Consider the following 5,722-nt stretch of genomic DNA (forward strand, 5'->3'; position numbering starts at 1 on the left):
CGCACCAAGGTGCGCGGCCCAGATTCGAGAATTGGATCCCGAATGGGCCCGAGGGTTTCCAAACCCTCGTAATGCGTGCTGATAGACCCGGAAAAATTCTGGACCCCAAAGAAGGTAAAATCCAACATGAAGACAAATAATGAAACCGAAGAATAAAGAACTCAAGAATTGAAAACCCGTTGATGTAACGGAAGAATATAATTATTGTAATTATTTATTTATTCGATTTGATTGAGTTGTAATTTTTTTTTCATAGAACCCAGTCAAATCCATCTCAATAGGCGATTGCATATATTTATATTTTATGTTGACAATTATATATTATATGTCAACGCATACAACATGCCATATAGATATAATGTGCCTACTCATATGTTTTATAACATGTCATGCATATACGCACATGTGAAATTGAATTTAATAGTTAAATTTTAGAATTGCACATATCCGAAAAATAAATTATTTATTTTTTTATTTGAAAATCATGAGATGTTTTTGAAATAAAATACATATTTATAAAATAATGAGTGTGAGATGGTTGTATGACAATACGACCCACTAGTCTCCGCTGTTAGCGCAACACCGTGAGATCCGGATAAGGACTTTGCAGGGACATTGAATCGCCTTTCTAAAAGAGAGTGTCGTTGCCGATCAATAACAAGGTTGACTTTCTAGAGATAAGATTTTAAGATGTATTTCTGAATTCACTACCCAAAAGGAGCAATCCGGAGTTAAGTCTCTGGGATCTAAAACGGTGGGTCACACTCATAAAATATAATCAAATCTGTTAGTTATATTTTGACTAAAAATAACGGTAGTTAATAAATATGAAAATATGAGATAATTTGACTATATTTATTAACTGAGAAGAGTCTCGGTCTAATTGGCATATAACTTAACTACCCAAAGGTACACTTTATATGTGAAAACTTAGATTATCGTTGGCACCTAAAATTAAAACATGATTTATGTATTTTTTATGTGCTTCATGCATCATATTTAATTGTGCCAAAATTAACATGCCTTGATATTCATGCACATAAATTGGTTAGATGAATATTCTATTTATTTTCAGCAATATGTCAAATCTCATTATCACACTACTTGCGACTGAAAAATTAGACGGTGATAACTATGCTAAGTGAAAAAGTAACATGAACATACTATTGGTCTGCGAAGACTACAAGTTTGTCCTAGTAGAAGAATGTCCTCCTGAACCCGCGGCTAATGCATCTAAAACCGCAAGTGAGCCTTATGATCGCTGGATCAAGGCCAACAACAAAGAAAAGTGCTTTATGTTGGCCAGTATGATCGATGTGCTTTGCAAGAAGCATGAGGAGATGGAGACTGTTTATGAGATAATAGAGTCTCTAGAAGCCATGTTCGGCGCTCCCTCTGAGAATGCTCGTTTGGATGCTGTTAGGGCTTTCATGAATGACAAAATGAAGAAAGATTTTTCAGTCAAGGCACATGTTTTGAACATGATTGATCACCTACATGATGCGGAGCTCAATAATGCCAAAATCGATGAAGCCACCCAAATTGGCATCATCTTGGGAAACCTATCCCCTGATTTTCATGAGTTCGCGAACAATTTTGTTATGAACAAGAAAAAGTCCAATCTCATTGAACTCATGAATGACTTGCAAAACTTCGAATCGACCAACAAGCGAAGGGGAGGAGAAGCAAATGTTGTTGTTATAGGAGGCTCTGGTAAAAACAAAAGAAGGAACCAGAATCAAAGGAAATGGAAGAAATGAAAGAACAAGAGACCCAAGAAAGCTAAAGGCCTTATCCAGAAACCTAAAGGAAAGTGTTTCCACTGCAATGTCTAAGGGCACTGGAAGAGAAACTGTCATAAGTATCTCGATGAGCTGAAAAAGAAAAAGGAACAAGATAAATCAGATTTACTAGTTCTTGAAATATGTTTAGTAGAGGGTGATACCTCGGCCTGGATAATTAGCAACTAATCATATTTGTTTTTCTTTGCAGAGTCTTAGTTCTTACACCGAGTTAGCTGATGGGGACGACAGAATGAAAGTGGACAATGACGCAAGAGTTTCGGCAAAAGCAGTGGGAGAAGTTAGACTTCGTTTTAGGGAAAATAAATTTTTAGTTTTGAACAATGTTTATTTTATTCTAGACATTCGTAGAAATTTGATTTCTGTCGCAAAGTTATTTGAACAATTATTTAAAGTTTATTTTGATAATAAATTTGTTCATATTTCTCGAAATGGTTTAAATATTTGTTCTGAACGTTTGGATGATAGTTTAAATTGTATAAAACTAATACCTAACTCACTGCTTAATACTGAAATGTTCAGAATTGCCGAATCTAAAAATAAAAAACAAAAGATTTCTCACGACAATAACACATATCTGTGACATTTTAGGCTTGGTCATATTAACCTAAACAGGATTTAAAAACTGGTAAATGATGGTCCTTTAAGCGAACTAAAAGTTGGTGAGCTTCCGGTCTGTGAATCTTGTCTGGAAGGTAACATGACCAGGAGGCCTTTTACAGTAAAAGGAAAAAGAGCTACAAAACCCATTCAGCTGATACATTCAGATGTATATGGACTATTGAACGTCCAAGCTAGAGGCGGTTACGAATATTATATCACATTTATTGACGACTATTCAAGATATGGTTACGTTTACCTAATGCAATGGAAATCTGAAACTTTTAGAAAGTTTAGAGAATTCTGAGTATAAGTTGAAAAACAATTAAGTAAACCAATCAAGACACTTCGATCAGATCGAAGGGGAGAATACCTAGACTAAGAGTTTCGGAATTTCTTGATTGAATAAGGTGTAGTATCCCAATTGACTGCACCCGGTACACCATAGCAGAATGATATAGCTGAAAGGAGAAATCGGACTTTGCTCGACATGATAAGATCAATGTTTAGTTATTTTTCATTCCCTACTTCGTTCTGGGGTTATGCCCTAAGAACAGCTGCCTACATTCTGAATAGAGTACCATCTAAATCTATTCCTAAAACACCCTTAGAGTTGTGGTGCGGTCGAAAACCTAGTTTGAGACACGTGCGCATATAGGGGTGTCCCGCACATGTGCTGAAAGGAAAGACTAGGAAGTTGGAACCCAAGTCAGAAGTATGTATGTTTGTAGAATATCCTGATGGGACGAAGGAATGTTTCTTTTATAGTCATGAAGATCAAAATGTGTTTGTATCGACAAATGTCACTTTTCTAGAGCATGACTATATGATAGATTTTAAGCCCAGAAGTAAAATAGTACGGGAAGAGTTACTTTCCGATGAGATCAGACTACAACCGACAAGAGTTGTCGGACCACTCAGAAAAAAGACCACAGTTCTTGATCAGACTCCTAAGGCACCTCGTCGTAGTAGGAGGGTAAACATGTTACCCGACCGGTATACCGGGGAAGCCCAAATCGTCACTGTTGATGACGGTAAGGAGGATCCATCGACCTTTAAGAATGCGATGGATGATTCTGATAAGGAAGAATGACAAACAGCTATGAAACTCGAGATGAGGGTTATACCCAAAAGGAGTGAGTTGACTATGAGGAAACTTTCTCGCCAATAGCTATGCTTAAGTCCAACCGGATACTCCTAACTATTGCAGCATATTTTGACTATGAGATATGACAGATGGATGTCAAGACACTTTTTTTGAATGGCTATCTTGAGGAAACCATCTATATGTAATAGTCAGAGGGTTACATAGAGTAAGGCCAAAGGCAGAAAGTCTGCAAACTGCAGATGTCCATTTATGGACTGAAACAGGCTTCTAGATCATGGAACATCAGGTTTGATGAGGCTCTAAAGTCTTATGAATTTGATCAAAACATTGATGAACCATGCGTCTACAAGCACAAGAAAGAAGAGAAAGTAGTCTTCTGAATTCTTTACGTCGATGACATCCTACTCATTGGGACTGATGTGGGATTGATGACAGATGTAAAAGAGTGGTTAGCCAATCAATTCAAAATGAAATATTTGGGAGAGGCAAGTTATGTTCTTAGGATTAAAATTATTCGATATCGCAAGAAAAAAAATTTGGCGCTAACACAAACATCTTATATAGACAAAATATTGTCTAGGTATTCAATGCAGAAATCCAAGAAAGGGAATTTGCCTTCTAGGCATAATATTCATCTTTCTAAAGAGCAATGTCCAAAGACACCACAACAAGAAGAAGATATGAGACGGTATCCATATGTTTCGGCCGTGAAAAACCTTATGTATGCCATGTTGTATACAAGACTAGATATCTGCTATGCAGTATGAGTGGTCAGTCGCTACCAGTCCAACCCAGAATTAGATTATTGAGTTGCAGTAAAGTGTATTTTCAAGTATCTTAGGAGAACGAGAAACTATATGTTAGTATATTCCGGAGAAAATCTGTCTCTCACCGGATACACGGATTCTGATTTCCAATCGAATAGAGATAGTCGACGGCCGACATCTGGATCTGTGTTCACTCTTAATGGATGAGCCGTGGTATGAAGAAGTATAAAATAAAAGTGTGTTGCTGACTCTACCATGGAAGCTGAATATGTTGCAGCTTGTGAAGCCGCAAAACAAGCTACATAACTCAGGAAGTTCTTAACTGATCTGGAAGTTGTTCCAGATATGGATAAGCTAATTAAGCTCTACTGTGACAACAATGGAGCGGTAGCTAATTTAAAGGAACCTAGAAGCCATAAGAGTGCAAAACATATAGAAATGAAATATCACCTGATCAGAGACATTGTGGATAACGGCGATGTAGCAGTTCTAAAGATCGCGTCAGAGAACAACTTTGCTGACCCGTTCAACAAGACATTGCCATTGAATGTATTTGATCGGCACATAGATGGATTTAGGATTAAAGACATGACACATGTTTTAGGACAAGTGGGAGATTTTGAGAATAGTATCATAGAAGCATAAGATGTAATAAGATATTTATCATTTAATTAATAAAAAAGTTCATCATTTTATGTGCATATATTTATGAATATTTTATGAATATCAAATGAAAATTTCGTGATTATTTATGTAACCTTAAACATAGTATATAAGTGTTATATACGAGAAGATAGTGTTTAAGGATAATAATAAAAAACATTGTTCATAATGAATTTATTTAAAGTTCAGAATCTTTAATTAAAACATTATTAATACATGTCATTCTCATTTAGAATGGAACGGTGCTATCCGCACTGTTAATATGGTGAGATATTGAATGGGTGTATTTCGCATAATGAGATTGTGTGAAACATAGAAACAGACACAATATAAATTTCTAATAATTTCCGTTAAGTATAGAAATTCTAATTGAGTCTACCGATGGTCATATATAGAATGATCTTAATCTTGAGTTCTTAACAAACTCCTATTTATGGATTTATGTCTTTCGATTTACTCGGTACGGATTCTGAGACCCTGAATCCTATTCCTTGTATGTATTTTAGAGACATGATGAAATAGGTAGCCGAGAATGTTATTATACAATATGGAATCCATTCCTTCTTGAGAAACAAGTAGATAAATAATTCTTGAGTGTTGATTCGGTACTTGGATTAGTAAGAGCGCTCTGGTTCATGAATGTGTTTTATGAATCACTATCCATTAGAGAATCAATAATACTCAAGGATGCATATATAATTAGACAGGCTAACGGATTTTACCTGACTCTAATTATGAATTATTTATAGAGGATTGATCTATATGCAATGACTATATCAAAT

This window comes from Morus notabilis, unplaced genomic scaffold, assembly GCF_000414095.1.
Source record: "Morus notabilis unplaced genomic scaffold, ASM41409v2 Scaffold1107, whole genome shotgun sequence".
Classification (NCBI taxonomy): Eukaryota; Viridiplantae; Streptophyta; class Magnoliopsida; order Rosales; family Moraceae; genus Morus; species Morus notabilis.